Consider the following 13,030-nt stretch of genomic DNA (forward strand, 5'->3'; position numbering starts at 1 on the left):
GATGCTGACTTACAGCCTATTCACTGTGGTCTGTGGTTGCAATCTAATTCCAGCCGATCTTGGCTCAGAGGGTTAATCCCTCTCTAAATCTTTACATGGTACTGTCTGACTCTGTCTTCCCACATTGCTGCCCAACATGATGGGTGGCTTTGGGACACTACAGGAGCAGGATATCCCCTTTTATTAGTAGGGCTCTCTTTTCAAAGGAGGGGCTGATAGCAGGCTAATGCCACGAGACTTTCAATCTGTGTTACGTCTGCTCTGCAGCTGAGGACATCAGCATTTAGAAGTACTATTGAGGAAGGCACAGTCCAACAGATAAGATGCTGTCTGGACTGTGGAAAACATGGGCTCAATTGCAGGCTTATCATGGGACCTATGGCAAGATACTTGGTCTCCTTGGTGCACACATCCTCAAATTAACTTCACTGAAACAAAAGAAAGTTGCTATTCTAGTCCCCCCCACTCCAACTCTCATTTATCCATCTGGGAATTTAACTTAAAAATAATTATCACCCTAAATACCATCCATGTTTTGAAGCAAATAGACACCCCAGGTTAATTTTCATTTAGGTAAAGGGCCAAACTGATGCAGATCCCAAACTGGCTGAGGAAAGGTAGTTTCAGAGATGTATGTTGTGACAGTGTGAAGTAGTTTCAGAACTTCTCAGAGCTTTTATCCACATTCATTGTGCAGTCATTCTCCTTCTATTAAAGCATTCATTATTTCTAGAAATTAACTGAAAACCTGGATGTGCATCTCAGACCCTTTTTGTGCACCAGAAGCTGTCACAGGTATTTAATTGCTTGTGCTTGTTTAACTGGATTGCGGAGAGAGGAGCTGAGATGGGCTGTGTCATTTAGCAATGGCACTGTTGCGATCATGTGCATGACCAAATGGAAAGCTCTGCACTTAGGCACCAAAACTCTGATTGCAAGGAAAGTGCTCTGAATTGTGCTCTGAAGCGCTCTGATTGTATTAATTATGGCATTACTGCACATTATAGCTTCAGTGCATGTGTTAGTTTATATCTTGTCTTCCTCCATCTTCCAAGCCCAGATGAGATATAATTACAGCACATCTTTCCTTTTTAAGTTTCCTGCTGGGATATTTTCTGCTTGAAATCAATGCCTGCCAGTGTGCCTGTGAAATTTCCTGAGGAAGTAGTTTAAATGGTGCTGTAAAACCAGGGACTGATTTAGCAAGCAGGAGTGATCCAATGTTGTTTCCAGAAACCCACAGCACTAAGGGCAACGGAGGGCAGAGGGGCTGCGGAGCTCGTGCCTGTTGGTTGCATTGCTCTGCAAATACCTGCAAGGGAATGATGATCAGAGAGGGGGAAAAGGGATAGGGATCCTGAGCAATGTGGATCCAGGACATCAGGAAGGATTGTCCTCTTCAGTGTCAAACAGGAAGGTCTAATGAAACAAGGGAAGTAGCTTTATTGCTGCAAACTGCTCTACTTCCAGAAGGTGTCCTGGTCTCTTGTTAGCACAATCTAGAGTCACGTTATGGGAAATAGCTGAATAATTCCTTTTTTATCTTTTCTAATTGGCTTTATTGGTTTATGTTGGGATGCACCCAGCCCAATAGCATGGCTCTGGTTGCAGTCCTGACCTTTGCTGGCACCACCAGCAGCAAGTGGGAGAGTGAGCACTGGCCAGCTGGGAGAGCTCAACAAGGCTCTCTTGCCATACGCAGCACAAAGCCAAGCGATAAAGATTTGTTTCTTACTCTCCTGTCATCCTTCCCCTGCTGTTACTGTGCCCAGAAATGGAGGATGCCCCTTCAGCAAAGCCTGGGGATGGTTCTGTTTTTTGCAGACTCACCAACAGCACTTTGGATGGGAGGACAGGATGGCTCTGGGAGCCCTGCCAGGTTTGGGGATAGAAATCATCCCACTTTAAATGTCTTGCACGGGTGCAGGGCTGCTGCCCTGGGGATATCAGATTGGAGTCAGTGCCCTGGAGACCCCTTTCAGATGTGACTGTGATGGGCAGTTTCATGCAATCCCCTTCCTAAGCACTTGAGCTGCTGTAATAAGAGCATCTCGGTGGTGTCATTGCTGGGTGTGAGCACTTACACCCTGCTGTGATGCTACCAAAGGAGCTGCTGCTCGAAGTGGAGAGCAGAGGGCCAGCTTCTCTGCTGTATTTTAGGATTATGGATATGTTTTACAGCAATTCACCATCAGGTGGAGCAGTTTTGGAAGAAAAGACCAGAATTGTTCCCCTTCCACCCTACCCAGGTTCCACATAGCGAGCTATAGCATCCTGCTCTCGGCATCAGTGAATCTTCACTTATTTGTAAGTGAACCTTTATCACAAATAGCTGCCAATAGTTTGGTAGCCCTGGTGCTGTCTTGGGAAGTGCAAGATGCCATTTTCAGTTTCTTTATGCAAAAAATAGAGGAGTTCAGCCTGGATTGGTGACTGGTTTGTGAGTGTGGGGCTGGCTGTGACGGCAGCTTGCAAGGAGCTGGGTCTGCAGAAGGGAATTGGGGGATGCTGTGCAGCAATCTGGGGCATGTGCAGAAATCAGGTGCTCGGTGATATTTCAGGTGAGGTGTTAAAGCCCTTCCTCGGGTGAGCAGGAGGACAGTAAGGGCCTGATGTGCACAAAATGAGAGCAGAGTATGGGTCAGATGGACTCAGGAATGTCTCTGGGAGAATCAACCAGGTCTTCAAATATGGACCTGTCCTGTCTCACCTGCGACATCACCCTGGTTTTCTTTCTGTGTTATCTGTTCAATGGAGCCAGCCTGTGCTGCTTTGCCACAAGAAGCCACAACAGCAATAATCAGCTGTTTAAGGCAGATATTTGAGTTGTGCTCCAGGAACTCACTGAGTAATACTTACTTTGACACTGCAGGAGTAGTTTGTGAGCAAGTACCTCTATATTTAGGCACTGGTGCATAAAGGGAAGCTTGCTGGAATGAGGCATCTGAACCATGGTGGAGCACACAGCAAGGGGGGGATAAATGCTGGTTGAAGCAGTGGAAAAGAATGGAACTCTGAAGAGAGACTGACAAAAGCCCTTTGCCTCTGGAGGGTTCTGGGAAGAGGGGAAAGAGTATTTTCTTCAGTTCTAGAAAGGCCCAGGCTGAATGACTGCACACTGTCTCCATTAGCATCTTGTGTGCTTCACAGAAATACACCTGCTGATTCTTCTGAATAATAGGAGTTAAATGAGGTACACTAAACACACATTTCCTTGTCATGAATTTCCAGGAGCTCAATAACGCTGTTTTGGCAGGTTAATTTGGCAGTCCTCGCAGTGATGTCTTTAAAGGTTCATTAAACCCTTCAATGAACTCTTGTCTTTTTTCAAAGCAAAAGACTAAAACAAAGATTTTTTTGTCAATAATAACCTGAGTAAAAAGACTTGATAAAACCTTCATTACATTATGTGATACCTCATCGCCCTTACAATGATGGTACGATCATCCTTACGACTTCTCCATGTGGGACAGCATCTAATTGTCTGGGCTTGTCATAGAGGGTCATAGCTCTCCTGCTGAAGTGTGCCCCATCCTCCTTGGGTGTTTCAGATTTGACATCACTTCTTGGTGACAGACAGCTATAGGTGTTAGAGGTGAAATCCTGCCCAGCCCTGGGCACCCCTCAGGGGCGAGAAGCTCTGCAAAGGGAATAGAATTCATCTCCTTCCTCCTTGCATGGGGATGTAAAGGCACCTACAGCGTGGGTGCAGACAGGGCATCATAAAGCAGGATGGACAACCCAAGGAGATGATAACCTCCCTTGCATTGCCCAGCCTAGCCCCCCTGTAAACCCGCTCTGTTGTTTTTGGCTGGTAAATGAAAGCCAAGCTGAGGCCTTGGTCCAACACTTGGTCCCAGGCTGTGTGGGAGAGTTTGTACATGAACCTACAAAAGACAGACTGTTTTGTCTGGGAGGTTTTTTGGTGGCTGGTTGGTTCCCCTCCTCCCCCCAACCAATTCACTGCAGGTTTCACAAACAATATTAAAGCCAATAACGCCTGTGCCAAGAAATTGTGATTCTAATCCTGCTTCCTGATATTTGCAATCCCGGTTTTTTGGCCGGGTGAGCCATTTGTGTCAGCTGGCTTCTTCCCTGCCTACCAAATCATTCTTCTTTCCCACTTCTGGGAAGCAATCTGCTTGGCCAAGCTGGGAATGGCTCTCCCGGCTCCTCCGCTGAATTAGGAATCATCCAACAGTGATACCACTATCTGTCCATGCAGGAACATCACCATGATCTGCTGTGGGATAGGGGCTAAGGAAGTACTGACACAGATGCTGGGATAAGAGTCTGGGGTTATGATGAGGGGAAGTGATCAGAAAGCCACTGTACACGACAACTGGTTAATTTTTGAGTGGCCTGAGGCTATTTTAGTTACCATCTCTTTTAAGGAGATCAACACTGAGGGCAAATTCCTTCCCAGATAAATCATGCTCATTCCACATGCACGAGAAAGTGGGGAATTTTGTTTTTCAAGTGGCTGCTTTGCATGTTTCTCTGGCTGGCAGCTTGCACACCACTGCCAGAGCCATGCTAATTGTGTTTGCCGCTCCTGATGAGGGAGGTTTAGCCTCGCATGATGTTTTTGGGATAACTCTCCCCAGGACAGTCTGAAAAAGCACAGGAGTTTTAAAACATCCTTTCAGAGAAGGTGCCATGCCCATGCTCTTAATGTTTGGGGTTTAATTAGGGGTTTTTTTTTAGAAAGGAAGGGGAAGAACAGCCTCAGGGCACAAACTGCTTTTCCATCACCCTGGCAGGCTCATTTTATATCCTAAGCATAGGGCAAGGAGGGCAGCCAACAGCAATACCCGTGCTGCAGCCACCTCCCTCTCGTAAGACCCAGCTGTTTCCCATGTCACTTTTGGCCTGAGCTTTGCCACTCACCTGACCCTGTTTGCATGGCACTGCAGCTCCTCCACAACATCCCCTGGGAGATACATGGAGGCCAGGAGCGATGCAGTAGTGAGTACCATGGATGCAGCACGCCTGCCCCTCCTCAATGGGATTCTGAGCATTACCTTCTCATGTTTGGCAATGACAAATGAGGAAAAGCTTTGGTCTTTGCTGTTTTCTCAGTGCTTTGAGATTTGGTTGCAAGTGTCATGCTATAGAAAGAGAATGAGGACCTGAGATGTGGTGAACAGGCCTTTCCTCTTCATGTAGGCAGTGGCAGCTGAGTGTAGAGGTTTCTTTCTCTCCCATCCATAAGCTGTGTGCATGGAAAACAGTGAATACCCAACTGCTCTCACACAGGAAGCTCCACACCTTCTTGAAGACCATTCAAGGAGAGCATTCCTCTGGAGATACTCAGTTCACGTGAAAATAACAGTGTTAGTCCATTTTATCTAACAAGATTTATCTGCCACTTTTTCATGGTTGAACCACAAATTGAGTCTTGGGTCTAAATCAGCCAGAAACACAGTGTAAATTTTCCATGTTTGTTACTTGAATTAGGAATAACTAAAAGAATTAAGATGTATTAGTCCTAAGAAACAGCACTGGTAACTTCCATGCAATCTGCACTGGTTTGTACTGCACAAGGAGGCCAGCGTTGCCCTTGGATGCTTTTAAAACTCTCTGCATGTCGTAACTGGCTTACGAAATTATGGCAAGCACTGTGAAAGGGACTTCATTAAGTCATCTACTCTGTTCCACTGGCCCAAAGCTAATTTGTCTCTCTAGCCAAAACAATGGATTTGGCACCTTCTAAAAGCTGGAGATGGTTTCCTTACATTTGCAGAAACAGCTCTGGATTTGAGGGTTAAACTGAATGCATCTTTGAAGGAGTCAAACACATGTGGCTTGGGGGGATTCCCCCCTCCTGCAGTGTCTCAGGGACCCTCGTGCTTTGAGTGAGTTTTTAATTTCCCATGAATGAGCACCAGCTGAAGTTTCCTGCTTCTTGCTGTGGATAATAACGCCTCTTAAGAGGAAAAGCTGCAGAACTGTTCCTATGTTTTTCAGTAGCTCTTGACCTTAAGCCAGGCCTCGTTTCTGTAGCTGGCTCCTGTCTCCACGAGAAGCTGAATACAAGGGCAGACTCAATCAGGCTGAGTGAACTTATGGATCCTCGTCTGAATTCTGCTTCTTGAGTGTCTCTGGCATTTGGTTCATCGATTCTAGCTGGCAATAAGCTTGCAATGAGCTCTTCTCCGTTCACACGAAAGCGCTCTGATTTCCTGATGTGTGTTGTGCATGTTAAACTTCTCAAGCAGATTCTGCTTTGGGCAGCATCTGCTTTTCCCAGTTTCAGCCCTGCTGCAGCCCTGGTATTGTTTTACACGGATCTGAAGGCCATGTGTGTTTGTCCCTTCCATGGATAATGTAGCTTCTGTTAAGAACCATCACGTGCTTTTTGTTTTGATCCTTTTCCCATGTGCTTGGGATGTGCTTGGGGTCATCTTTGCTGCAAGCTGCAGATCACGTACAGGGCAGAGGATATTTATGTGCTGGATTTACAAGTAAGGTGTTGACTGCAGTCGCAATGAGTTGTTATTACTCCGTGTCAGTGGACTTGACAATAATCTGTTTTCTTTGCTAACTCTTATCGCTGTGGATTTACTTTGTCCATAGCAATAGGATGTCCAGAAATAAATACAGGGCTTCTGTTTCATTTAAGCAAGTCTGAAAATTGCATTTCCACATGGTCATAGGCTGGCCTTTTGTTGTTGAGGTTTGTTTTGATTTTTTTTTTAACTTGAGTTTCAATATCTGAAGGTTTCTCTTTGCTTACGTTCCAAATACCAGCATGGATTTGAGACCCTGCATGGTACTGCCAGTAATGCTCCTTTCCCATACAAATGTGCTCAAAGATAAGGTTTTAGTTATGTATTCTTCACTGTGCATAGATGGGGAGGCAAAGACTACATCTACCCAAGAACATTGATGTGGGCTGGTTATAGGGAGATGCTTGTGGGGAAATGATGCTTCTCCCTTCCTACCCGTGCATGTGATCTCCGTCTGTCAGTGTGTAAAAAGCCCCAGTGACAGGTCACAAATGACCAGAGATTTAACTGGTGTTGGCTGATGTCTTTCAGCAGAAGCCAGAAATGTTATCAGTCTGTCAGGAGTATTGAGATGCTCAACTCAAATGTTCTTTATCAGAGTTTCTGATAGGAATTGGTACAGTGACTTTGAACAAATTGCTGTGTGGGGCATGAGGGAGGCAACCCCAGGGTGACACTTCCAATACGTGTTCCAGAAAATCTCTCCAGGCCTCATATCTTGCTATTGATGCCTTTAAACCCCTTAAAACTCAAACTGCAGAAACCAGCTCTCACTGTTGCCTGAACTCTTTTGTGCTTTTGAAAACCTTCCTGTGTATCTTGGAGCCAAATGCTCCGTCGGAGTGTGAATCTGTTCAGGATTTAGTTCAAAGGGGCTGGAAGGAATTCCTGGTATTGCAAAACAGGCAGTGCTGGAGGCCAATCGCTGCCCCGCCGGCCAACGCAGGCTGCACGGGACTGGCTGGAGCCCAAGGATGGCAAATGATGGGTTACTCAAAGCATTGGGTTAGTCACTGCTTGATGGGGAATCCAGTAAGATGTCTTGGAGGACTGCACTAGATAGGATGTTCTCCAAACATGGCAAGGAAAGAGTAGCTAAAACAACTGAGAATTCAATGCATGCCTTAATTTAAGCATGCCTTAATCCTCCTAGCAATGTATTACCATGACAACTCCATCCATATTTCGAGAACAATCACTTCTAGCCATTAAACTATCAACTATGTACTCAGTGTAACAAAATAATTCATAAACCAATGGACTAAGTGCCAGGAAAAGATGTGATCAAGCAGTCTTATGATACTCCAGAGAAATTCTGCACTGCTCCAGTGTGCATTTGAGCTTATTTTTTTGTTAAAAATAGATGGAGATGAATGTAAACTGAACACAGAGAATGTCTGAGATAACTTACAATAAATGCTGGGGGTGTTGAAATTGCAGCACCAAAGGAAAAACATTGTAAGATCTTACAGGGTTTGATAATAAAATAGTCCTTTATCTGTGGGTTGCTGAGCTCTTGAAGGTTAAACTTAAGCATTATTCTAGGCTTTAGGAAAATGTAGATCCTCTTACTCTATGTATTTCAATGACTTGTGGCCAAGTGAGAGCTGACTGGATGAGCTCTCCATTCCCTGCTCTCACAGGAGTACACTGCGTGGTCTTGATACTCGGTTTCAGCACACTTGCAATGTTTTTGCCTTACTAGAGTGGAATAAAGCAGCAATGTTGGTGGCCCCTTATGGAAGGATCTAGAAGTGGTAAGGTGGTTTGCAGCTGGCTTCTTGAAACACACACTTTGTTGTTAATATTTACAAGACATGTAGTGATAGGACATGGGGGAATGGCTTTAAAGTGACATTTAGATTAGATATTAGGAAGAAGCTCTTCATAGAGCTGCTCTGTCTACCCCAGAAGAGCTGTGCTGCCCCATCCCTGGCAGTGTTCAAGGCCAGGTTGGACACAGGGGCTTGGAGCAACCTGCTCTAGTGGAAGGTGTCCCTGCCCCTGGCAGGGGTTGGAATTGGGTGAGCTTTAAGGTCCCTTCCAACCGAAACCATTCTATGAATATCTGACAGTCTAAGCCCAGAAAGTTTGTGACCACCAAGTGAGGGCATGCAGGTCTCTGTGATATCTGTTTGTTGGGTTTTTTCGTGATTAATGAGGATGAATGCAATAGGATCCCTGAGGGACTTCCTAAATATTTCCTTGGTAGTCTTTTACCAGCTTAATCTCCAAATATTTTTCAAGGCACGCTTTTCTCCTCCTTATAGAATCATAGAATACTTGGAAAGGACCTTAAGATCATCTAGCTCCAGTGTTGCCCAAGGCTCTGACCAACCTGGCCTTGAACACTGCCAGGGATGGAACATTTACCACTTCTTTTGGCAACCTGTGCCAGGGCCTCACCACCCTCACAGTAAAGAACTTCTTTCTTATATCTAACCTGAACTTCCCCTGTTTCAGTTTGAACCCATCACCCCTTGTCCTATCACTACAATCCTTGTTGTTCATTCCCTGAGAGTGTGTCTGTGCAGAATGAGCTTACTTTGCTCTGCACCCCTGAACACAAGAGGTCTCATACAAACAGGGGGGAACAGTGGGGTACCCCAAATCCCCCTGGCCACAAGAGCCTTTGCCCGACGGCCGGCCGAGCCCCACCTCCATGGCCGTACATTCCTGCCTGTAATCCAGGGCGAGACTAAGCACCAGATGTCTGACCTTCTCACCCTTCTGGCAACACGAAATGTCCTTTCCTGTAAAGTTCTGCAGGGTTTTATTTTCCTCTCTTTTCCCAGTCTCCGACTGCTGGTTATTATCATTATTAAGCATAAATGGCCTCTTTCACACTCGGCAAGGCGAGTGCTCCGCTGAATCAAGCCTAACTACCATGAAAGGGTTCGCATGATGATGCTGCGAGTGATTCAGAGAGCGTCTTGCAACTAAATTAATAAGAGAAAGGAACATTATGAACCCATGTCACTTTGCAGGCGAGGGGATATTTCCATATGCTTGGATCAAGAATGTATCCCACAATTTACTCTTGCAAAGGAATAAAAGACCAAGGAGAAGGTTTTTCCTTAGGGTAGGGAAGCTATCAGAAGCAGAGCTAGGAAGGAGGTTTCAAAAACTGAGCAGTGGGAAAGTATTAAGATCATAGTTTGACTCACAGGCCAAATGAGCAGTTGTTTTTTGGTGGTGAATGCAATTGCCTAAAAAGAGATCTGGCAAAGGGCATCCATCTACAGAACCCAGCGAGGAAAGAAATAATCTATATTTGACATGGAGCAGATGGGTATTGCCCTTACACTGTGCTTTTAATTTATCATCCGGCACATCTATGCACTAAGGGCAATGTGAATGCAAATGTTCCTTCTCTCTGCATGAAGGGCTGAAAATAGCTGAATGCAGGTTACAGTTACGGGCATGTAGCTATCAAAAAGCCTCTAACCGCATCCTGTTACAATTAATGGCCTGTGTTCAGAGCGCTTCACGCTGCGATGCCCTCAAATGTCACAAACTAAGCAGGGTCGGGCGGGATCGTTAGGAGGTAAGGGGAGCTCAGAGGATTCCCCCCGTCTTGGCAGCTCGGGTTGTTCGGAGCTGGCGCTGTGCTCATTCGCAGCACAGCCCGGGACAGGCTGCTGTGCTGGGGCAAACTGGAAAACACACCCTGAGACTGAGATACGGCAGCCTGAGAGGGTTCGGGGTTGTTTGCTTTGGTTTCTTTATTTCTCTTTTTTTGTGTGTGTGTGTGTGGTTTTTGATTTCTTTTTGTTTCTTTTTTTTTCCTTTTTTTTTTTCTCTTGTGGTTTGTGTTTTGTTTTGGTTTTTTTTTTCCCTTCTTATTTGTTCTTTTTTTCTTTTTATTTTTTTTCTCCCCTTCCCTTTTCCTTCTCCCCTTTCCTTTCCCTTTTCTTCCCTTCCCTTTCCCTTTTCCTTCTCCCTTTCCCTTTTCCTTCTCCCCTTTCCTTTCCCTTTTCTTCCCTTCCCTTTCCCTTTCCCTTTTCTCCCCTTCCCTTTCTCTTTCCCTTCTCCCCTTCCCTTTCCCTTTTCCTTCTCCCCTTCCCTTTCTCTTTTCCTTCTCCCATTCCCTTTCGCTTCTCCCCTTCCCTTTTCCTTCTCCCCTTCCCTTTCTCTTTTCCTTCTCCCATTCCCTTTCCCTTCTCCCTTTCCCTTTTCCTTCTCCCCTTCCCTTTCCCGTTTCCTTCTCCCCTTCCCTTTCCCTTTCCTCCCATTTCCTTTCCCTTTTCTTTTTTCCTTTTTTTCAGTGGTGTTTTTTTGGGGTTTTTTTTTTGGGGGGGGGGGGTAGGGGGTTGTGTGTGGGGTTTTTTTGAGGAGAAACGGAAGGTATTCTTGTCTGTTCCCTTGATCCTGATTTGATGCACAGCTCTTGCATCCTGGTGTTTCCCCCACACCAGGCTGAGATGTTCCTACACCAAACCCATGTGGACACCCTGCTGGGGAAGAGCTGCTTTGCTCTTCTCTAGAAGGGGGTCCTTCCAGACTTAAATACAACCATCTCTTCCCCTTCAACTGATGTGGGAGCTGTGACATCCACAGGTGAAGCACAAGGAGCACACGAATGTGGTATGATGTGCAACCATTTTCCAAGAGGAATTGTGAATATAAGTCCTGGTTTGGAAGATGCATCCCCTATAAATGTCAAACACAGCATTCAGTAATGAGGAGGAGGTTCAATCCAGCCTCACAGATCTTTAACACCCATAAAATTCCTGCCCAGAAAGACCCTGCCCCAGCCTGAGCAGTTGTGTCCAGTGATTTCCTAATGGTTCCCAAAAGTCCCAGTTTCTGAGTGTGTTTTATCCCCTGTTTCAAAACTATTTTGCAGAGGTATCAGGACATGTCTAATATTGAAGAAAATGTGAACATCGTGGTCATTTAGCAGGATCCCTCCCCTTTCCCTTTCCTTTTGTTAGGGAAGAATGAGGCTGGACAGACTCTTGTTTACAGTCCCTTACAGTGGGCTCTTATACTGCCAGTGCCACAAATGATGTCATTTGTTTAGCGGGAGCCTGGCTATTAGAAATGCCAAATGTAATTAGGATCTTTACTTTCAATTGCCATTCACAAACACTGATGGTGAGAAATGGCTCCTACCTTTTGAACTTTCAGCCTAGCAGTGGGAGCCTCCCCCTCTGCAAGGGCTGTTGGCAGAGGTTTCAACCCAGGGCGAGCAGAGATTTCACATGGTATTTGCAATTCTCCCCTGATTCTGGATAGTTCATAAGCTTTCAACTAGGAGGGAGGTGACATCATTGGAAATAACTCCTCTCCTGGGTGAAAAATACCATCATTAACCCCTGGAGATTGCAGAGCCTTGCTTCAGGTCCTCCAAGTCCTGGAGAAATGGGGCTGAGCCTGGCCAGATGCTGCCAGCTGGTTTGGAGCCAGCGTACTGGGATCCTACTCCACCCATGACACTTAGAGAGAAACAAAGGGTGTAAAGGGTGTGTTAGGGACAGGAAGAGGCGTGATGCTTGTGACTGTACTCCAGCTATTCTCCACTGTCAGAAGCCCCCTGAGGGAGGAGGTGGGAGGAGGCGAGGGGAGGAAGGCCAGTAGCAGATGGCATTAATTTAGCACAGCCCAAGACTGCTGCACAATATGCTGAAGCTTGGTCCTTGTTTTAAACCAGCCTTAAAACCTGCAGCCTGTGCTTGTAGGCTGCCCTTCTACCCATCCTGCAAGTAGAAGGAACCTGGGCATTGAAGCTGGTCCTGAAATCCACCCAGAGAAGCTCTAGCTAATAGCAGTCAAGATGTTGTTAGCATGCAGCGAAGCTCTGGGGGCCCATCCCAGCACCTGCTGACGTCAATGGAAACCTTTCTGTTGACTTCAATAGACTCTGGATCAGGCCCCTGGTTTGTAATTGCAAGCATACATGGTTCCCCTCCTTCCTTCTTCTGATCAGAGGTGGTTAAAAATGTGTATGGACATGTGCTCTTTGACAGCTCTGGCTGTTCAGGCACCTTTCTCACCCTGATGAAGGGAGCTTGTAACCAGAGTCATGGGTGTGCAGACACTATTTGACCTGTGGTATCTATTTTATCATGATTTAGTTTCAGCAGGAAGAACATCACACTTCACAGCAGCTCGATCTGCTGTGCACGGTGGTGTCCAGCCCTGCGCTCTCCTCTCCCATCTTCAGCAAAGGCCTGCTTTTCAACATGGTGTTGAATTATTAGCTGTAAAATTCACAGCCAAGAAAACCCAGAAGGGGTAGTTTCTTTATCCTCTATTCACCATAACCGTCACACATGAAACTCACAAGTCTTATCTGTTCTGAGCAAATCAAAGCAGGTTGCCCACCAGGGCGCCCAGCCTGTGACCTGGCAGCTTACTACTCATGAGAAGAGCTTTAAGCCAGAACCTTCTTGCTGCCTCTTCTCCTCTGGCTCCAGCTCCATGTCATCTACAGACTTCCCTTCATCCTCCAGAGTCCTCCCACCACCACCTCTTCCAGGGATTTTGTGCAGGTTATCTGAGGATATGATACT

At 46.0% G+C, this 13,030-nt stretch overlaps 1 protein-coding gene across 1 annotated transcript in view; it reads left to right on the top strand.

The window, feature by feature from the left end:
- The window catches only part of TGFBI (transforming growth factor beta induced), a 60,402-nt gene that overhangs the window by 46,591 nt on the left and 781 nt on the right, over nucleotides 1–13,030 (top strand). The window lies entirely within an intron of this gene.

Source organism: Strigops habroptila, chromosome 12 (assembly GCF_004027225.2).
Source record: "Strigops habroptila isolate Jane chromosome 12, bStrHab1.2.pri, whole genome shotgun sequence".
NCBI classification, from domain to species: Eukaryota; Metazoa; Chordata; class Aves; order Psittaciformes; family Psittacidae; genus Strigops; species Strigops habroptila.